The 10,517-nt window shown below is 37.0% G+C and overlaps 2 protein-coding genes across 4 annotated transcripts in view; both read left to right on the top strand.

The window, feature by feature from the left end:
* The window catches only part of LOC115238011 (ubiquitin-conjugating enzyme E2 Q2), a 7,660-nt gene extending 6,101 nt beyond the window's left edge, over positions 1-1,559 (top strand). For both annotated transcript variants that reach the window (XR_003884419.1, XR_003884418.1), the window contains exon 7: positions 730-1,559. The gene's annotated coding sequence lies outside the window, so the exon portion shown is untranslated. The remainder of the gene's footprint in view (positions 1-729) is intronic.
* A 287-nt stretch (positions 1,560-1,846) lies between these two features.
* Positions 1,847-10,517, top strand: part of LOC115237986 (peroxidasin) — a 124,915-nt gene continuing 116,244 nt past the window's right edge. The window contains exons 1-2 of one of the 2 annotated variants that reach the window (XM_029811437.1): positions 1,847-2,139; positions 2,625-2,750. The gene's annotated coding sequence lies outside the window, so the exon portion shown is untranslated. The remainder of the gene's footprint in view (positions 2,140-2,624; positions 2,751-10,517) is intronic. The other variant, XM_029811435.1, reaches the window with a different exon arrangement.

Here is a 10,517-nt window from a genome sequence, read left to right as displayed (position 1 = left end):
ATATATATATATCGCCCGTTAATCGTGTATATATATATATACGATTAACGGGCGAGAGGTGCGTAATAAGATAAAAAGATAAAGATAATAAAAAGATAATTCCGCGCAACATGTCGGAATTCGTTTTCGACCGAACATCTTGATGAAAAATATGCGCCTAACAAAAAAAAATACAAGTGGAAGTTTGAATTAGTCGGATATTACACAACCGTGAAATGCATTTCTCAAATTTTTAGATTATACACAGTGATATAGTTAATAAATTTTCGTTATATTCGAAGTGATCTTTCTATTTAAAGACTGATAAAAGTAGAACTTGAATGTTCTTTTTCTTCCACATTATATTTATAAAATGTGTCTTTCACGCGAGACTTTGATTCGTGAGCATAAGAATAAAAGGTATTCGAATAATTTACCCACACTGTGTGGGATGTGGATTGAATGGAATTTTCTATATATGTTTGTGAATGTGGAACATTATATATATGAAATTGATTCTTAAGATTTTCGTATGAAGGTATTAGTTGCTAATTGAGAAATGGATGGGTTATATATATAACTGATTTTTAAAAATGTATTTGTGGCAAAAATAATCGTCTCTAAAGTCTCTTCCAACTTATCTGTTTACTTTCCACATTTTGTTATTAATGTGGATATTTGTTTATTATGCGTTAAGTAAATATGAATGATCGATTGATGTAATGACGAATTGTTTCTTTTTGTTTAAAGGGAGAGCACCCGGTTCACGCGGAACATAAATAAGTGACTGAAGCCTGATATATAAAGTATGATACAAGCATGATATGGAAATCATTACATCCACATGTACCTGGTTCCGCATTCTAATCAAGATAGCACGAGAAGTAATAATCTCCGTTTCGCTTGAACCGTGGTATTTGATCGTATCCATTTGATACTCTGGATATAACGACTTTGTGTATCATGTTAAGTATATGGTATAACTTAACTCTCATATTATAACACTTTCTGACGAGGGTATAGACTTTCGGATCGAAACAGCGTGTGTCGTGCACGTCGAGAGAAACTGCGATTGAAATTCCGCTCATTTTTAGTTTCTATCGCAACTTTTCGAATTGCACGTCCGCCCTTCTCTCTTTTCCGCGAACATTCTCTCGTATATCGTTACTTTCTCGACGTGGACGATGTTCGTCGAGTCTAAACCCATAAGTTAACTTATGTCTCTACTCTGTCCGCGTACCTACTTGCGTAATTAATTCATCGGTCAATCGAGAAAGATCGATTAATTTTTGTTAATCGGTCGGGTCGTCTCATTGTCAATATCTATAATCTTAAGATTACTCTACGTATCTTAAATCTGCTCCACTTGTATATCGTACCATTATTGATTTGAGTGAAAGTTTTCATAATTTTAATATATCGATTATACTTTCTCTCTCTCTATCTTTCTCTTTCTGTCTCTACATCTTTTTTTCTTTCTCTTTCACACACCACAATTTTACGTTAATTTACGTTAATTATTGTTTAGGAAAACGCTACGAAAAATACAGAAAATAAAAGATTTTAATAAAAAAATGATCCGAGGATTGTGTGTGTTATATATATAGATATCTACCCTTTTTATATAATTTTATATATAAGAGATTATATAATAAAAAATTTGATTTTACATACCATCGCGTCTCCCATAACTCTAATATGATCAAATACTTACATCTTATCGTAATTATAAAATAAAACTTGTGCATTCTAATATACATTCGATTAAACGTGCGATTCGTTTTTCTTATTTTTGTCCTTTTATTTATTTCAAATTTTGCTTAATTTATTATGAAGATTACAGATAATAGTTGATTACAGTATATGAAGTCAATAGCACGATTTTGTATTCTAAATCACACGAATGCGAATTAGTAAATTACTAAATAATATTGCATATTATGTGAATTTTTAATAATTTATTAATTATTTCGCGTACAATCTAGCATAAAATATTCGAATCGCGCGCTGCTGAAGTGACGATGACGAAATTTAAAAATCAGTTGGTAGCCATGTTTTATGTAGGGATAAAACACGCACGGACATCCGTGCGGCGCGAAACGGTAATATTATCGAGACCTTCGCGGGAGGCAGGATAAATCCTTTCGCTGCGTAAATCATGTACGTATAAAACTCACGTAGCAAAGTGCACATATAATGCAGATTTATATGTAACGTCGACATAATGTTAAATATGGGGTTTTAATGTCGGCGACGGTCCGGTTCTGTGACGGTCAATATGTATTGCTTCATTTGTGAGACCCGTATAAGAATATTTAACATTATGTCAACATGACGTTGATACGTTACGTATGATTATATTCAGTTTAATCAATGTTGATGGACAATTTGAAACAAAAGTAATATATCGCACACGCGTGTGCTAGCGAAAGAATTAATTACATATATTATATATATATATGTATGTGTATATTATATATATGTTGGCCATGATCGTTTTACGCCGTGACGTAATCCGACGCGATAGTTTAAACACCATCGCGAAGTTGCCGCGTATTCCAGCTCGTAAAAACGGATCGCGCATCGAGTTATCAGTTGTATTTAATGCGTATTTCGACATTAATCCGCGCGTTTTTTTCTCGCAGATTCTTCTTCTCTTGTGACTGCTAAGCGAGCGTTATTAAATGTGAGTCTTTGTTCACGGAGAGCCACAGGAGTATCCCAATCGGATTAAGCGGGCACATTTGAAGACATGGCAATACAACGGATTGGTAAGTCTAATTAGTCGTTAATACTCCGATTGAGCTTGTGATGGTTTAAGAGCATTTGCAATATTTGCAGCGTATTCAATTTTGTGAGACGATTCGTCTCTTTCTCTGATATGGAAGCTAGAAAGATTTCTTATAAATGAATCATGTTTTTTCCAATGATTTTGATTTCAATGTCATAGCGTGTGATATACTTAGGGTATAAACGAAGCGCGATAATCGTGTTCATAAAAAATAAAACTTTTTTACCGATTTTGCGCACGTATACACGCAACTGCATCATCCAGAATATTTTCGTAATCGTGAAAATAGAAATTTATTTCTGGTTTTATGCTCGCGAGGTGGGAGATAAATAAAATTACAGGTATTTCCATAGGGGAAAGAGAAAGAAGAGAAGGTAATATTTAATCCCGACTATCGAGTTTTTGCGAGATTCACACAAAGTCGGTTTATGAAAAGCATGAAGCGTACTGATTGCATTTTACTTATTTTCTGCTTTGAGCTACGATTATATTTAGCAATTTTTATGTAACATTGACAACGTATTAAAAAAGTTCGTTTTCCCGTCTTTTTTCTTTAATTAATCAAGATAATTAGAAACATGATTCATTTATAAAAGTTAATATATGTATAAAGTAATTTTAATAAAATCTTTGTTGGCAATCACAAGATTAAATTGACTATAAAGCCAAAAACGAGATCAGTTACATTTAGAATATAAAGCTTTCTCTAAACAGTTTCTCTTTCACACATAAAAGTACAAAAATAAAAAATATCGAAATTTTAAATATATATAATGCACACACACTCGTGGAAAATTTAAATTTAAAAATTGATTCCGCGTATCAGAATTGATATTCATAACATATCGAAACGATATATACATTTTTCATATAGAATAATATGTTATATTTATAAAATAAATAATAAGACATATGGATATTATATCAGTTTTTGCAATCTATCGAGAAAAATATCCTGTATGTACTCGTGATTGTGTGCACAAAGAGGATTTTAGAAGAAATTCATTGATATTGCCTCCTATATTGCGCACGTTGTTTATGACATTACGTTGTTGCGGACATGCGTGCATTGAAAGATTCACATACGTTCAAGCAATTTGATCAAGCTAATTTCCTCTGCTCTAATTCTCTCTGAAACGGAGAACGAACGTTTTCGGTTATCGAGGTAATCACGGCTGCCACGGTCGTTTGGATTAATTCGCCACGAATCACTTTATGTGGAATTAATTAGCTTAACGATGCACAAAAGGAAATCTCAAAACTTTTCAATATTGAAATATCCTTGCGAGTTTAAGCGTCAAGTTAAGATTCCATCAAAGTAAAGTTCGTTCATAATTAGTTAGGGATCAAAGATTAGATTAGTTGAATTAGATTAATTGAAGAAAGAATTTGTTATCAGTTAGGAAATTAATATTTTCCTTTTTAATCATTTATAGCTAAAAAACTTAAAGACTGATAAAATACCGATTTTGCTTCCGATATTTTCGATGAAGAAGAAACATTTTTCAAAAGGAAAAATATTTCTTCAAAAGGAAAATTGTTGTGTATCAATCGCGTTGTTATTGTCAAATATTATTGCTCAAGAGATTATTGCGAATCGTCTCTCGTATAAATTAAATAGGATAGGTAAGAAGATACGATTGTAATTCTAGAGAAACGCGAGTTTCTACGCGCCGGAGGAACTGTCGGGTGACAGTCTCGTATATTCGATCATCCGTAAACAATTTGCGAAAGCATGCGAGTCGCGTTCAAACGCGGGTAATACGCTGAATCATGGAACAAAGGATAATAGCGGCGCTTGTAATTCGAATATTAACATGGCCCACGATTCAATTTATCGCGAGGTGCATTACCCAAAATAGGATATTCTAACGCTGACTAGATAGTAGATCCGGTCCTCGTTCTCGGTGGCATCTTCCGTTTATTCACGGAGTCGCGGCGACACCGGACATCGGCCGCGGGTGCGCAAACAAGTCGTATATACGTCGGGAGTCGTCGGGACTCGTACATACATATGATGCGCGCGCGCGCGCGTGTGTGCGGCGAATCTACACCTTCGCCACGAGCTAGGCGAAGTATCAACAGGTGCTGTCAGTCGTTGTTTCGCTTAATCGGTTCCTATTTTGCTCGAGACTTCTAAGCTCCGTTTGGCAATTCGTGACACCCCCCTTGGGGAATCTTGGACGTTACTCGTTCTATGCCAGTTTACGTAGTCCGAACGTGCAGCTTGTTAAAACTACAAATCGCGTTTAGCCGATAATAGGGAAAAATAGCCTTCGGGATCGCAGGCGAATTCAAATGCGTAATGATGTAAAATCGTCTCACCTGTGCGATTATATTAGTACACTTGAATCCGCTTGCGAATTCAATGCTCGAGAATCATTTTCCGCGATTTATGTTTTAACCATTTATATAAAAAAATTATATTTTAAAAGTTTACATTTTACACTTTAAAAGTAAAAACTTTTTTATTTTGCTTCTTTCCCTTCAAAATAAAATCAACGATTTCGTCTGCAATATCGCGAGATCGTAATGTTCTATTTTTAGATTTTTTTTTTTATGGCGTCAATTTGTACCATTTTTCTCCGCACGAGGCTGCATCGCCCCAGGCCAATTTTATACCACTTGATTCACGTGTAATTGAAGATACGTCTCTCTCTCCTCCAAAGGAAAATAGTGATAAAACGCGTCGTAAAGCGCGGTCGGCAATGAGAAATTTGGCATTCATTCCGCTCGCCCACGCCAAGCCCATTCCGAGATTGAATCCCGCAAAACTGACTGCGTCACAGTGTTATAATTAATTTATAATACCTCTAATTGCGCGGGCCATGTCGGATGTGGCTGTCCCGGCATTTAATTTGCTCGCTAATTAAACAGGCTGCGTCCTGTTGGAGCGCAACGTGCGACCACTCCACGATACGGTCGTATCGCTGCGTTTTACATCGAGTCATTCTTCTGAAAAGACCGGCGCAATGCAATGCGAAATGCAATTGCTCGATTGCGCTCGTATACTTCATTCCGCCGGTTGTAAGAACGCGCGCGATTTATAATAACGAGATGCGCGTGCAAAAATATGAGGCGGTAATTAGAAAAAAAAAAAAGAAAAAAAATTTCTCCGAGATGTAATTGCATTATACCGTTATATTATCACAAATATCGTCAGAGTTTCTCATTTAGCTCCCTGAGAGAGAGAGAGAGAGAGAGAATCTCTCATGAATATTTCTCATTTCCACGCGGCAAGGCGACGTAGAGGCGTTTCTATCTTACATCGCTGCAGATATGCTATGCTATTGCAGCTTGCAGCTGTCACGTTTTCTCACACCTGCAGTCCATTACATCTTCCGATGATTCGTGAGGCATTCGCAGTTCCGATTCGTGCTTTTCACCACTACGTGTCCAGCATAGCTTTGCGCGACGAGAGACGTAATATGTTGGTAAAATTGCAGTCGCTTGGGCGTTACATCGGGCATGAAAATGGCACGCGCCCCCTTTCCAACGGACGGAATACAGAAAGCTATTCACGCGATATATAATATTATACGATACTTAAAATGCATTATCCGTATTAACATGCGATATATGCGTATCGTACGCTAGACCGATCTCGCAATTGCCGTTAGAACCAAAGTATGATTATTTCATATGACGCGTAATCATTTTATACGAGCGCTATTAGCACATTATGCAATTATTACGGAAGTCCGAGCCGGCCGCGTGCAACGCCCGGGATGATTATCGACAGACAGGTAACGATATGTTGATGGCCCCCGTTGCCGACAGCACTGGCTGATAATATAGTAACGTATAGAGAGAGGGGAAGGGGAGGAGAATCTGCGGTTATGTATTTTAGATAGACAATTGGCATGTAAAACGGTAGCCTCGCTGCATGCTATAATTGTATTGCACTTTCAAAATCAAGTTGAACTTCATCGCGGGAGTATACTCGACGCTCCGACAATGTGTATTAAGTTGTGTACGCTCGCGGCCTATTCCATTAACATTTGCATCGATTTATCCTATCGGTCTGCGAACATCGCGAATTAATGTACATATTACATTCCTTTACGCATGCATCTCTATACATATAACGAGTATAAGTTTCACTTTTCGGTATCAATTCAATTTCACTTTTCCTTTTCCTCGTGAATACATATTATCTTTGTCATTTTAGCCTTTGTTATTTTATCTTTGTCATTAAATATTTTGTCGCGATTGGTACTATCAAAGATATTATCAAAAGATATATAATCATACATGACATGTGAATAAAAAGAATATTACATTGTAAATACTTTGTCGTGAAGGGGAATGAGATGTAGAAATGTAGGAAACGAATCACAGTACGTGAAAATTCATGTCAAATAAGAAAATATCTATAACACGTTCGCAGCTCGTTCGGTCGAAGAATTGATAGTAAATCGGTGAAGCGTGACGTGTCGCGGAAAAATGATGAAGTATTTAATATAAAGTTAATGTAGCTTGTGAGAACGGAAGACTTGATCGATGCTGGTCATCAATCAGCTCTATATCTTGGGCAAATGTGCAGTCATTGACCCCACTATGTTTTATAAGTTTTTAAGATGCAATACGCGTACGTAAAAAAAAAAAAAACGCTGCGCTTGCAGTAAAATTATCGATACAATTGCGCGAATCGAAATATTAATAAAATTTATAAGGAAAAATGTAGAGAAAATGTTATGCCAATTGTCACGAATAAACGTCAATCCAGCAAAATTTTATCATTTTCTGTCGCTGCGAAATTGTAGTTGCTTTTAGAATAGAAAAAAAACGTTTAGAAAAGAAAGAGAGAGAGAGAGAGAGAGAGAGAGAGAGAGAGAGTTCTGAAAATATCAAAAGAACCGTAGTAGTGCTGCCGCATAATTTTAATATGCCGAATTTTGTATCCCGATATGTTCATTTGTTCGCCGATGCTGGAAACTGCCATCGATGTGACGGAATGAAGGATACCTGACATCACCGTTATTGCATAATTATGCAAATTATAAACCCCCGCCGATCGACAATCATATGGATGTTTCGATTGGCATAAAAGTATTCAATATATATTTGAATATCGAGGATGAAAATATGAAACGGGTTAAATCAAATTTATTCTCTTTCGTGTGTTGCAACATTACCTGTCATATACCGAGTCTGTGGCATGCCGAGCAGTTTGCAGTGCTCGTATCAAAATGCGTCATATTCATACAACGATAGGCTATCGAGTGTCAGCACACTTGGTCGGCATTTAATTTCAGCTTCAAAGCCCTCGCGCTTGATACTGCTCTCTTTTCGGTTTTTACAAATGGCTAAATCTTGCTCCAAATATTTTACACATTCAATTCAAAAACTGACAATCGCGATCTCTGTTTTTTAATCGATTTTTGTAAAATAAATATTTTAATTAATAATGGGAAAAAATAAAAAATTATGACGGCAAAGTTGAATTTGCAATGCGATGAAAAATATTTTTTTTTGTTGAAACTTAACATTTCCTATCCATTTTTGTCCCCGAATAATCGACACCCGCGTTTTTCAATTATTATAAATTTAAAAAAGAGCTCAGTCGATTTATATTATGCATATTTTCTTTACATTTAATCGATAGATTAATGCAATACACCGTGACGCGCGCGATGTCCGTTATGGAAAATGATCGCGAAAACCGCGTGTACATCCGCACAAATACATACTCCCGTGCATCGTCTGTGTCGGGAGCGTTCGTGTTTTTGCGGAGTCGTGAAAGGCTCGAGTCTCTCGCGCGTGGAGAACGAGTGGAAAACTCATCGGTATGGGTTGGTGTCGGTGCCGCAAAGCGGGGGACAGTTCGCTTTAGGGGTTGCAAGGGGGTAGATGCGTCGGCGTGTTGCGCCGTAGCTTTTGCCGCGGCGCCTGGCAGTCCATTGGCGAAGCCCTAACGAGCAGCGGGCGAGAGCGGAGCATTCCCACGGAAAGATTCATAAGAACTCGAGCGAGCGAAAGTGGACGTGTGTTTTTTTTTCTCGCGCGTCGATCCAATTTTTTTTCGACACACGCCGCTCCAGTTCCGCGGCGACGATCTGTCATCCCTGCCGGTGTGTCACGATATATTTTACGTCGCGTCGTAGTAAATAAGCGTCTCGCGGAACCAAATACGTAAACACGAGGGATTCTTCTTCGTGCGAACTCTTGAGACGGCGCTGTGAAGTGATTCGCGCGATTCGTATGTCGTTCGGAGACGGACGGAAAATTTGAAAAACGGTGTTTTTCGACCCGGAATCCTCGATGAACGAGCATCGTGAAATTTTAGTGCTTCGGACCTCGAATCTGTCAACGACATGTGATCGTACACGAGAGAAAGGAAGATAAATCGCGCGTGATTTGCACGCCCGATTTCGAACTAATCGCTTTTCACATCGGTCGCCGTGGTTCGTGGAGTGATCGTAAAAATTGGAATAAGTTTTATTAAATTGCTAATAGACCGGATGCTGCTCTCTTCCTTCTTTTCTTCGTTCAGTACGTAAACGTAATAATTATGTTTCATTTTATATATTTTAAGGAAAATGACAAATAGACATTAAAAAGTTTGAAAGAATTTTGTGTTTAAAAGACAATCTCAAATTGTTATTTCATCTTTTCATGTAATTTCAATGAATTTATTACTTTGTTCGCACTTTCAAGATTATGCCCGATGAATTTTATATCCTTTGTAAAGTCTGATGGCGCGTCGTATGATGGCATCATCATACATAATGCAGGAAATTGCGAGATTAAACGCAATAATTAATGATATCTTGTGTAAATATATTTATCCGTGAGAATAAATGGATAAAAGATGATTAGATGTCACGATTGAAATTTCTGTGATGACGAATGTACGTGAGTTCTCTCTTGTCGGCGTGTGACATAATCTTACCGCACGGCTAACCCGCGTCACGTTGTTAGTCTCGGATTAAAAACTGTACACCGGTCATCGCAAAAGTAGGACACGTCCGGTCCCGCCCTTCGTAGCATTATCTGGTTCGGTCGAGGAGCAAAGAGAGGAGATAGATAGAAAAAAAAAAAAGCAAAAAAAAAGAACGAAAAATGCACATGAAATTACGCGGAGAGAGATCATATGAGCTCCGTGACATGACTCGCACCATCGATTGTGCAATGGGATTGACATTACGAATGCAGAAATTTTCTGCGCCAGACGGCGATAGATTTTTTATGACTTTCATCGAGAGCTATGTTTTTTTTTTCTTTTCACGGCGAGCGATGAAAGAGCCAAACGTTGGTTGTTATTTAAATCTCACATGCAATTATTATTATTATCGATAATATTATCGATTATATATTCATCGGAAATGAGAATTTATAAATTAACGATTCGAAGGAGTGGCAGGTATCTTGTTTACGTTTCTACAACGTTTAATGCCACTTAATTTACTTACATTGAAATGAAATTCGATAACAGTTAGTTTGCTCGAAAATGTTCGATGTTGTAAACATCATTAAAGCAGCAGTTTTCGGTATGTTTAACGTGTGCTTCGTGCCGCTTAGAACATGAACGAGAGCTTTCATTCGTATAATTGGATAGATGCAGAAATTTCCTTTCTGCTTATATTTTTCTCATTTCGATCGTTATTTTTTTAAATATTTGTAATGTGTGTATGCATTTGCATATAATCTCCTCTCTTAGTTCCAATTTACACGTAAAATATGAAATATACATAACGGAATGTCCCTATTTCATACAATAATTTCTAGATAATAACGTAATATA

Source organism: Formica exsecta, unplaced genomic scaffold (genome assembly GCF_003651465.1).
Source record: "Formica exsecta isolate Colony F162 unplaced genomic scaffold, ASM365146v1 scaffold318, whole genome shotgun sequence".
Classification (NCBI taxonomy): Eukaryota; Metazoa; Arthropoda; class Insecta; order Hymenoptera; family Formicidae; genus Formica; species Formica exsecta.
This window is presented reverse-complemented; position numbering and strand designations above follow the sequence as displayed.